At 42.0% G+C, this 12,657-nt stretch overlaps 1 protein-coding gene across 4 annotated transcripts in view; it reads left to right on the top strand.

Moving 5' to 3' along the window:
* The window catches only part of LOC131683167 (homeobox protein unc-4-like), a 1,134,581-nt gene that overhangs the window by 44,150 nt on the left and 1,077,774 nt on the right, over nt 1-12,657 (top strand). The gene's annotated exons all lie outside the window — the stretch shown is intronic.

Raw genomic sequence — 12,657 nt, 5'->3', positions numbered from 1 at the left:
ATAATTTAAATATATCTGTCGGCTACTGCTATTGTCTCCGCTCCAACGTTCGACCAGAGAATGAGCTCGCCCGAGCAATGACTAAACAATGATGCCACATTGAAATCTGTGTTTCGGTCAAAAATATCTTTTTACCATCTGTGATAACTAAAAACAGGAAAAAAAAGCTGTGAGAATCTGTGATAAATTTCCGAAAAATCACAATATTTCCAAAAATTTGTGAAATTTTCATCAAAATGTCAAAAATCTGCCATCTGTAAAAAAGAATCTGTGAACGAAAATTGTGAAAAAAATCTGTGACATTACAGAAAAATCTGTGAATATGGTAACCCTATGCTGAAAGTTATATATCCGACGATGAAGTCATCTGCAAAATCAATACAGCCAATCAAAGCTATGGAAAGGAGACATCATGCACTTGGCCGCTGGATGCTTAGACCTGTCGTCGTCCCTACCCCCAGCGGTAACAGTGATCAAATGCAGCACTCATCGCAGCGCATTGTCAACATACCTGATTGCTACTGCTGTTCTTTACGGCCCGACGTTCGACGGAAGAATGAAGTCGCTCGAGTAATGATATTCTTTAAATAGTCGATGATGACGTCGTTCATAGAAGCGTAGTGTGCTGGGTGCTCAAATCTGTCGTACGAGACACTATAGGCACGATGTTATTTGTCTGAGCAAAAGAGCAACAACTGATTCAAACAGGCACGCTACACATTTATTTATAACTTTTCGTGTTCGTTTGAGTCACTAAGGTGCTCTCTATTGACAGCTCTGCCGGGAATAGATTGACTGATTTATGTGAGTTTTCACGTTTTCCGAGATCTATTCATTTTGACTTGTTTTTCAATAGTGTGCTATTGAAATACAAAAACACTAGCAATATAGCAATAAAACATAATTTCAGTTAATTCCGAATTGTTTGGTGATAAACAGACGGAAATCCGTTCATAAATAACAAAGCTATTAGCGTTCCAAATAGTGACTCAAAAACGTGACATCGTTTGATTTTAGATTTTAGAATGACACCCCACCCCAGATAGTGCAGTAAGACATTTTTAATGTTAAAAATTGCCAGCCGGAAACTCACTCAATTGCAATGAATGCGATTCAACAGTGCCTTATTTATTTATTTATTTATTATAATCTCAAGCAGCGTAAGACTACTCTTTTTATTGCTACAAAGCTTTTCTGGTCATTTTAGTCTAATCAAATCACAACGAACAGATAAAAATATTATAATTTAATTAATTTAAAAAACCACACTAACGCTACACTACATTATCTGAAATGGTCTTTACATTGCTTCTTAAACCTAAATATTGATTGTTCATCTTTCATTGAAGATGGCAAAGAATTCCAATAGAAAACACCTCGCATGAAAAGAGCTTGCATATTGAGCAGCTGAGTGAGCTGGAATAACGTAGTTTCTAACACGGACACTACGGATCGGCCTAAGTTTTTCGTAGAAATATTGTGGGCTTTTTGATATTATTATTCTATGTAGAAGTATGCAGGATCGAGCTTTAATATAGTTTTGAAAAGAATAGCCAATTAACGTGTGTTGCAAGTGTGTGATATAATCAGTCCACCCAAATTGTAAACCAATCTTACGCAGCATTTAATGCTACTCTAAACCTATCTTGGTTGCGAGCAGATATATTAGAAAGCAGGAAGTCACAAGAGATGAAATGTGGCAAAATGTAACTTTTAAATAATTTCAGTTTAGTATTTTGATTTAGCAATTTCGCTTTTAAACCAATTGTACGTAGACATGCATATATTTTGCCGCACTGATTCATAATATGTTTGTTCCACTGAAAATTGCTTTGTATCGCATAACCGAGACTGGACGCAAGCTCAACAAATCGAATCGGTGCATCATCTGATTTTAAACAAGGTTTCGACTCGTCGGGATTGCGCGCAATCAAAATTGCATTTATTTCATGGACTTGCTGACTTTTCTCGGTGAAAATGAAAACTCCAAATTTTCCCATTACCACACGTAACGTTTCGGCTTACTGCTCTTCAGCCATCGTCGGACGCCTACAAACATTTATTTAGCATTAACGTTAACATCAATTTGTCAACAAAAAATTACAAAGCTAGCATTCACAAATTAAACACAATTTACAATTAACTCACATAAACTTATATCACGCATCTCCATTCACTCTCGTTCACTCTTCACCGCTAGGCGGGCGATCACTCTTCGACTGTCTGCGTTCCTCGCTATTTCAACACTGTCGAAGCTTGGTGACCAGACCGTCGTATGTTGTGCAGAACGTTCCACATTATTTTTGTAGGTTCACCGTTTTTTCCTCGCCGAGAAATTTTGATGTGAAACATGTCTGCAGTTAGTCTGCTCTCCTGGTTTTCGATTCTTTCCAGTATCCGGGTGTTGGCGAAATCGAAGATGTGTCCTTCTTGCAATGTGTGTTGGGCTAAACCAGTTCTCGCATCTTTGTTCTTCGCGTCGTTCTTGTGCTCCGCTACTCTCGTTTCCAGCCTTCTCCCCGTTTGTCTTACACACGTTTTGCCATCGCCTGTTCCACACGGAATCGAATACACCACGTTTTTTCTGTTTCCCTGGTGGGATCGGGTCTTTCAGTTTGGAGAAAATTCTGTTTTTTATTTTATCTTTTGGCTTGAAAGCAAGTTTTGAGTCGTGTTTTCTCAGAATTTTCTCTAGTTTTTCACTGAGTCCCGGGACGTATGCACAGCTACATATGCCATTTCAGCAGTCGCATCTTTATTCTGCTGTAGGCCATTATAGTGTCTATGGACCCGATCTTTCAGAATTTTGCGAACAAACCAGTAGGGGTAATGGTTTATTCGCAATATCTTTTTGGCTGTTTCGATTGCCGTTGGTCGGTTTTTACAGTCGGAGAGCTTAACTGCTCGATCTACGAGTGCAATTGCCGTGTTGCATTTATGCGAATAGGGACTCTCTGAATTGAAATCCAGATATCTACCATCCGCTTGTTTGGGTAGCCAAACTCTTTCGATGCGATCATGGTTTCTGGTTAGCATCATATCAAGAAATCTCAATTTCCCGTTGTCCTCCTCTGCAATGGTGAACTGGAGTTTACTGTGGAAATTATTGAACGAGTCTAAGATTTCTTGAATGTGCTCCCTTTTGCCCACACAGAAGCAATCGTCTACGTACCGACGGTACATCATTAGAGGTATTTGTTTTCTCTCTAATGATGCTATGCACTTCTGTTCCAATCGCTCCATCACCACATTCGCAATGACTGGTGAGAGTGGAGAGCCCATAGGGACGCCGAAAGTTTGTGCATATATTACACTCCGATGTACGAAAAACGTCGATTCCAACACAAGCTTAACCGTCTCCATGAAACTGTGTTGATCGATGCTTGGGTGTTTCTCCACCTCTTCCCATCTCTCGTTCAAGCAGTCCAGGGCAAAATCAACAGGCACGTTCGTGTACAACGACGTCACATCCAGAGAGAAAAGAACTACATCTTCGGTGATCTGTGTTCCTGTTATTTGATCAGCGAACTCAAAACTATTTTTAATGTGGTACTCAGTTTTTCCTACTATATTTCCAATCACCAATCCCATCCACCAATACACCGATTTTCTTCAGATCAGGTAGATATCTGGATTTCAATTCAGAGAGTCCCTATTCGCATAAATGCAACACGGCAATTGCACTCGTAGATCGAGCAGTTCAGCTCTTCGACTAAGCCTAAACGTTACGTGTGGTAATGGGAAAATTTGGAGTTTTCATTTTCACCGAGAAAAGTCAACAAGTCCATGAAATAAATATGTTGCGGTGACCATAAAATCTTATATACAAAATTGCATTTGTTTTACCTGCATTTAATTTCAATGAGTTTCTCGAGGCCCAGTTGCTTATTGACTTAAGATCATCATTTAAAATGTTGCTGCTTTCAACAATTGAAAGGTTACTACAATCGAAATAAAGCTGGATGGCATCCGCGAGTAAATGTACAGAACAGTACTTTATTACCCCAGGCAAATCATTTATATATAAACTAAATAAAATTGGGCCTAATATTGAACCTTGGGGCACACCAGTATATACTGGCAAAAACTCCGAAAAACTATTATTGGAGAAAAACAGCTTGAAGGCGTTTGCTAATATATGAATAGATTAACTTGGTTGCGTTTCCTCCAAAAATAAATAACGATTGCAATTTTGAGCATAGAGTACCGCGAGAAATACTATCGAATGCATTTGAAAAGTAAAATAAAATTAAAATGACCTTATTATTTTTATCAAGCACAACTCCAATTTCGTCGCAAATTTTTAGCATGGCTATCTTCGTGCTATGACTAGAACGTTATCCGGACTGAAAAGTTGAAATTAAATGTCTATCGTGTAGGTAATCACATATTTGCTTCTTCAAAATGCGTTCGAAGACTTTAGAAAGTGCATATAAAATGCTTATAGGCCTCAAATCGTCAAGGGAACTTAGATTGGCTCGTTTCTTGAGAGGAATAATTTTGGATTTTTTCCAAGCATACATGTGGATATTATGGTGTTGAAAATGTGCGCCAGTGGTTTCAAAATTAATGGTAATAAAAGTTTTATAAACTTAATTGGTATCTCGTCAAAGCCTACAGCATTTGATGTAACATCGTGAATCGCATTTATAATTTCACATTCCTGGTTATTGCGGAATTGAAAACCATTTACATTGGGCTCACATCTGAAAAAATTACCGCTAACATCAGTAGAAAAATTTCTTGTTAAAGATTTGTTTATCTCATCTGCGTTAAACGTGCTTTCAGTAATCCTGGAGCGTGTAGAAAACCCCATTTGTTTAATCTTTTTCCAAAAAAAATTGGGTGTAAGATCTGTATTAATATACGAATTATAATATTCTTGTTTTGCCTTGACTCATTTGCTGTGTTCCTCAATTGTTTATAAATAAAAAAATCTTCAGAACTTTTCTATCGTTTCCACCAGTTTGTCTTCACATCTCGCCCTGAGCAGAAGCAAAAAATCGTCCCGCGCAAGTGAAACGGTCAATTCTACCTAAAAATCAATCGGTGCCTATCTCACAAGCAGTCCATATAAAAATAGCCTATACCTACTGTGCGATTTAGTGATGAGTGTCGGTGCCCAGCAAAAAGCAACCCAGCTGTGGTCGAACTGTGTTGCTGTTGATTTTTCGAAATGCCCCGTAAGACCTGCCATTCGGGAAGGGGAACAGTTATTAAAAGTGCAGATGGAACTCAATCTGGCTGAAGTGAAAACCCTACAAATGCATCATATCAAACATTGCGTGCTGATTTCGTTCAAGAACATTAACCAAGTCAGTCTCTACGCATCGCTCGATCGAGATAGAAGTGTTTTGTTTTCGGTCTGTTGGAAAAAGAACAGTGCAGTAATCCGCGTTCAAGGTTATTTTGCCATTCTCTGCCTCTTCGGTTTGGACTTTTATTTTCTTTTGTGCGTGTGTTAACCGTTAGGCCACATTCCTCAACCTTTTGTTCGTAAAGCGAGGATTGAACAATAACCAGCTATTTAAGCTGGACTGGTGCGTCGTGGGAAACGAGTATACAGATAAGTGAAATCTACCTTTTTGATACATTTACGGCTTTTTCCCGTCTGCGCGGGTGCTGACCCCGTGCGTTGACGGTGTCGATGGCTTCCTCCCCGGATGGCCAAATGGAGATCGAGTCGACTCCTAAGGCTCTCCCCCGACCCAAACAATATCCAGAGCTCTCGACCGGTCCCTTTGTGGTCTTCTTTCGGCCCAAAACAAAATCGCTGAATCTATTACAGATTTCAAAAGACCTAACGGAACGGTTCTCGGCTGTGATCGAAATAAAAAAGGTCCGCTCAGACAGGCTGAGGGTCGTGCTGACTAACTCAAAGCAGGCAAACGATATTGCTTGCTGCGAGCACTTTACGAAGGACTATCACGTGTATATTCCAGCTGTGAAAGTACAGTCTGAAGGCGTTGTCACCGATGACAGTTTGACATGCGAGGATCTGCTGCAGTACGGGGTTGGCCGTTTCAGAGACCGCTTACTTCAGCCAGTGAAAATACTCGAGTGCAAGCGTTTGCACTCAGTAGTAGTTGCGGGGGATGGTTCAAAAACGTACCCCCAATCAAACTCTTATCGGTTGACCTTCGCTGGTACCGCTTTGCCAAATTACGTCCTCTTGCACAAGGTTCGTCTGCCTGTGCGTCTGTTTGTGCCGCGGGTCATGAATTGCACAAAGTGTAAACAATTGGGTCACACAGCCACCCATTGTAGCAATAAGGCCCGCTGTGGAAAATGCGGGGAGAATCATCTAGATGATTCGTGCAGTAAGAATGCTGAGAAGTGTCCTTACTGTGCAGAGAATCTGCATGATATCTCGGCATGTCCCGCGTACAAACTACGCGGGGATAAACTAAAACGTTCCCTTGCTGGACGATCCGAACGTTCTTTTGCAGAAATGCTAAAGAAAGCTACACCACCAACCTCAATAAACATCTATGCTCACTTGCCTCCTAACGAGGGCGAGGCTGATGACCCACAAGAGGGAACATCTACTAGGGCGCCTAGAAGTTATAGGAAGAGGAGGAACATTTCCTCTCCTAAAGTTCGTTGTAAAGGCCAGAAGGTATCCCTTGACGGGACTCAGAAAGTCACATCTATTGGAAGTGTTGCAACCAAACCGAAGCAATTAGCTCCTGGTCTCGGAGGATTAAACTCAGAGAAGGAGTTCCCAGCACTTCCCGGAACATCAAAAATCCCAAGTGTTCCTCTGTTTCAGTTCGAGAATAATCGCGGCACTGGAATTATCAAACTCTCGGACATTGTGGACTGGATAATAAAAACTTTCAATATAACTGATCCTATTAAAAGTCTTATGTTAGCTTTTCTCCCTACAGTAAGAACATTTTTGAAGCAGTTGACTGCTAAATGGCCCCTCCTTTCAGCGATTGTATCCCTCGATGGCTAACTCATCGAACGAGGTCACGGATTTGATCACTGTTCTACAGTGGAATTGCAGAAGTATCATCCCGAAAATCGATTCCTTCAAAATTTTAATAAATAATTTGAGTTGCGATGCATTTGCATTATGTGAAACTTGGTTAACTTCCGACATAGATCTCAACTTCCACGACTTTAATATTATTCGCCTGGATCGAGACACCCCCTATGGAGGAGTGCTTTTGGGGATCAAAAAGCGCTATTCCTTCTACAGAATTAACCTTCCCTCGATAACAGGTATTGAAGTTGTCGCTTGTCAAGTAACAACCAAAGGCAAAGATCTTTGCATAGCTTCCATATATATTCCCCCCAACACCGCGATTGGGCATCGCCGGCTACATGACATCATAGAATCCCTGCCTGCACCGCGACTAGTTTTAGGCGACTTTAACTCTCACGGTACGGAATGGGGTTGCCTTTATGATGATAACCGTTCCTCTTTAATTCACAATATTTGCGACAACTTCAACATGACAATTCTAAACACGGGTGAAATGACACGGATTCCTCCCCCACCAGCGCGCCCAAGCGCATTAGATTTATCCCTTTGCTCGACCTCGCTAAAGTTAGAATGCGCGTGGAAGGTAATCCCTGATCCCCACGGTAGCGACCATCTGCCGATCATAGTCTCAATCAATAACGGCTCAAGGCCATTGGAAACAATCAATATTTCGTATGACCTCACACGAAATATCGATTGGAAGAGCTATGCTGCCGCGATATCCGACAACATCGAATCTACTCAAGAACTTCCTCCGGAGGAAGAGTACAGCTTTTTGGCTGGCTTGATTCTCGACAGCGTGAATCAAGCTCAGACTAAGCCAGTACCCGGCGCGAACATACAAAAACGTTCTCCCAATCCCTGGTGGGATAAAGAGTGCTCAGACGTGTACGCAGAGAAGGCCGCCGCGTTTAAGACCTTCCGGAACGACGGGTTACCCGCTAGTTTTCGACAGTACGCGACGTTAGACAAGCGAATGAAGAGTTTGATGAAAGCCAAAAAACGCGGTTATTGGCGCCGGTTCGTCGACGGATTAACGAGAGAAACATCGATGAGCACTCTTTGGGGAACAGCCCGACGTATGCGAAATCGAAACAGTACTAATGAGAGCGTGGAATATTCAAACCGTTGGATATTCGATTTCGCCAAGAAGGTTTGTCCGGATTCCGCCCCGGCACAGAAGATCTACCGCGCCGCGTCCCGTCACGATAACGCGAACGAAACACCTTTTTCGATGGTGGAGTTCTCACTTGCTCTCTTGTCGTGTAACAATAAAGCTCCAGGGCCAGACAGAATCAAATTCAACTTGTTGAAGAATCTGCCAGACTCTGCCAAGAGACGCTTGTTGAACTTATTTAATAAGTTTCTTGAGGCTAACATTGTCCCACACGATTGGAGGCAAGTGAAGGTCATCGCCATCCAAAAACCAGGAAAACCAGCCTCCGACCACAATTCGTATCGACCGATCGCAATGCTATCTTGTATCCGGAAGTTGTTCGAGAAAATGATCCTATCCCGCCTCGACAATTGGGTCGAAGCAAATGGCTTACTGTCAGATACACAATTTGGCTTTCGCAAAGGCAAAGGGACGAATGATTGTCTTGCGTTGCTCTCAACCGAAATTCAAATGGCCTATGCTAGTAAAGAGCAGATGGCATCAGTGTTCCTAGATATAAAGGGGGCTTTTGATTCAGTTTCTATCAACATTCTTTCAGAGAAGCTGCACCAGCATGGTCTTTCAGCGACTTTAAACAACTTTTTACTAAACTTGTTGTCGGAAAAGCACATGCATTTTTCGCATGGTGACTTATCGACATCACGATTTAGCTACATGGGCCTTCCCCAGGGCTCATGTCTAAGCCCCCTGTTATACAATTTCTACGTCAACGACATTGATGAATGTCTTGACAATTCCTGCACGTTAAGACAACTTGCAGACGATGGCGTGGTGTCTGTTACGGGACCCAAAGCTGTCGATCTACAAGGACCATTACAGAATACCTTGGACAATTTGTCTGCATGGGCTATTAAGCTGGGTATCGAATTCTCCACGGAGAAAACTGAGCTAGTTGTATTTTCTAGGAAGCGTGAACCAGCACAACTACAGCTTCTATTAATGGGTCAAACTATAGCTCAGGTCTTCGCAGTAAAATATCTAGGGGTCTGGTTCGACTCGAAAGGTACTTGGGGATGCCATATTCGGTATCTGAAACAGAAATGCCAGCAAAGGATCAACTTTCTTCGTACAATAACCGGAACGTGGTGGGGTGCCCACCCAGGAGACCTAATTAGGTTGTATCAAACAACGATACTGTCGGTACTGGAATACGGATGCTTCTGCTTTCGATCCGCCGCGAACATACATTTCATCAAACTCGAAAGAATTCAGTATCGTTGTTTGCGTATCGCCTTAGGGTGCATGCAGTCGACCCATACGATGAGTCTAGAAGTCCTGTCGGGCGTTCTCCCGCTGAAAAATCGATTTTGGGAACTCTCATATCGATTGCTCATTCGATGCGATATCTTGAACCCGTTGGTGATTGAAAATTTCGAAAGGCTTGTTGAGCTCAATTCTCAGACCCGTTTTATGTCCCTGTACTTTGACTACATGGCGCAAAATATTAATCCTTCTTCTTACAATCCCAACCGTGTGCATTTCATAAATACTTCTGAATCTACTGTTTTCTTCGACACATCCATGAAAGATGAGATTATTGGAATTCCGGACCATATACGCCCACAAGTGGTTCCAAATATTTTTTATAATAAATTCCGAGAAGTCGACTGTTCTAAGATGTTTTATACTGACGGATCAAACCTCGAAGGGTCCACTGGCTTCGGTATTTTCAATCAAAAGTTCACCGCCTCCTACAAACTCAGTGACCCTGCTTCAGTTTACGCCGCAGAACTAGCTGCTATTCAGTATACCCTTGGAGTCATTGACACATTACCCGCAGACCATTACTTCATCGTCTCGGATAGTCTGAGTTCTATTGACGCTATTCGCTCGATGAAACATGGAAAGCATTCCTCGTATTTTTTGGGGAAAATACGGGAGCTACTGAGTGCTTTATCTGACAAATCTTTCCAGATTACCTTGGTGTGGGTCCCTTCTCATTGTTCCATTCCGGGCAATGAGAAGGCGGACTCCTTAGCTAAGGTGGGTGCCATTGAAGGTGACGTTTTTGAAAGACCAATTTGCTTCCACGAATTTTTCAGTATTACTCATCAGAGAACCCTCGAAAGTTGGCAAACCTCGTGGAGCAATGGGGAGCTAGGAAGGTGGCTACATTCGATAGTCCCTAAGGTATCGACGAAACCTTGGTTCAAGGGGATGGATGTGGGTCGTGACTTCATTCGTGTGATGTCCCGACTCATGGCGAACCATTACACGCTGGATGCACATCTCCGACGTATTGGGCTCGTGGAGAGTGGTATCTGCGCTTGTGGCGACGGTTATCACGATATAGAGCACATAGTCTGGGCGTGCACCGAGTACAGTTCCGCCAGGTCTCGGCTTATGGACACCCTCCGGGCCCGAGGAAGACCACCCAACGTCCCGGTTCGAGATGTGTTGGCAAGCCGCGATGTCCTCTATATGTCCCTTATATACACCTTCATAAAAACCATCAATATCCAACTTTAACTGCCCCTTTTTCCTTATCATTCTCAGAAGCGCTCTCTTCCACCTGTACCATACACCCACGATGGTTTGATGCGACTCCAAGGCGACACAAAACATCCCTGTCGAATGAGCCAACAAACACGGGACCTAAAGCACGAACATCACACGCACAACTCGAAATGTAGCCGATCAACATCTGAGCCGCACTACGAAATCGTCTGGAGAAACCCCTGCCATCTCGAGAACGACCACCCGGCGTCCCAGTACATGATTCTTCCTGATGAAGACCACCCTGATTCTGTAATCCATCCGTTGATCTCCCGAAGTCTGAAACTGAAATAATGTTCTCCCCCTGCCATGTTTGTCCACCCTACTTCCCCTGACTCTTATACACAGAAGTAACACCCCTTCCCCCCCCCCCCCCCCCCAAATATCTTCATGAAGCATTTAGCTCTTCTTGCCTTTTCTAGTTTTAACTATTATATTATATGATCTCGTTGAAAATGCCCAACTCTACTACCACATAAAATAACTCTAATTAATGTCTCCGAATCTTTACAAAATTTAATCACGCCCTCTAATTATTTCTACTTTTAAGATAGTCGTAAAAATTTTCCCCCTTAGTTAAACATTATTTGCTCCAATAATCTCATTGCTAAAAATGTCAAACCGTATTGCCATAAAAACTAAATGACCCCTCTAATCTTACGAAAATTATACTACCCCCTTGTGTATATGTATAGCTATAAATTAGCCTTAGTTTAATTTCAAAAATCAATATGTAAGCCCCTAGTTTTAAGTAATTTAAAATGTAAAACAAAACAAAATTGGCACCTTTAAGCTAACGCAAACCTGCCTTATCAAATAAACGAATTGAAAAAAAAAAAAAAAACATTAACCAAGCTGAGTCATTCGCCTCGCGAAACAACATGCAGTACACCGCCGAATGCGGCAATGTTAAATATATCTTTCCCGTATACATCGAGAACGGCGCTGTAGAAGTTCGTGTCCATGATTTGGCTACGCATACCCCTGACAGCGTGATTAAAAAATGCTTGCAAAAATACGGAGAAGTAGACTCCGTTACACACGATACATGGAGGAATTTTTTCCCGGGCATCCCTAACGGTGTTCGTGTGGTGAGAATGTGTGTGACCAAGCCAATTCCCTCATACATATCCGCCACAGCGTTAGGAAGCGACGATTTTCTCATTCATCAGACATCACTAGTCACGTACAAAGGGCAAATTCCTACGTGCCAGTTCTGCACGAAGACGCTGCTCCCCGGAAAACCTTGCGCAGAAACTGTTACGGAAAACTCAACAAATTCAACTGAAATCAGCACACAACCATCTTACGCTAAACCACTAACAGCTGCAAAACCAACATCGCCGGATCAAGCACCAACAACCAGCAACAACAACAACGTAATGAATGCCGAAAAATTCGAACATACTATAATGATCCTTAAGAATAACACACAAACTAAAACATCCGACCGCAAGCAGCAGGAAAGTAGTACGGATGAGGACATGGACGTAAACGATAACGCGATAGAAGACAAACGAAACGAACCTCAAATTGCAGTGGACAACACTGGCAATATTTCGCCCCCTAGAAAAAGGATCTCAACACGCAGAAGCAAGCTGCGCCTGAACGAGACCAAAAATTTAATATAGTTGTATTTTTATTTATTGTAAAAAAGAACAATCGGCATCGTCGAGCTACCGCATTTGGGCCTAAATAAATCATTAATTATAAAAAAATATCGTTTCCACCTTCTATAGGAAAGATCACGATCGATCATGGCTTTTTGGATAGATGTGTTGAACCAAAGGGTGTAATAGCGAAAACCCTTCCAAATTTCTCTTTAAGGAACACAGCTGTCATGGATTAAATTCATACAGTTATTAAACAAATTCACTAGTATACAGTGACCGAAATTCCTATAAGCGCATAGCAAATTTTCAGCCACAAGCTCTATTAAAAAATCAAACGACGTCAATAATTACTGTATGCGGTATTTATCTGTAATATA

Source organism: Topomyia yanbarensis, chromosome 2 (genome assembly GCF_030247195.1).
Source record: "Topomyia yanbarensis strain Yona2022 chromosome 2, ASM3024719v1, whole genome shotgun sequence".
NCBI classification, from domain to species: domain Eukaryota; kingdom Metazoa; phylum Arthropoda; class Insecta; order Diptera; family Culicidae; genus Topomyia; species Topomyia yanbarensis.
The sequence above is the reverse complement of the archived record's forward strand: the minus strand, read 5'-3'. Positions and strand labels throughout refer to the sequence as shown.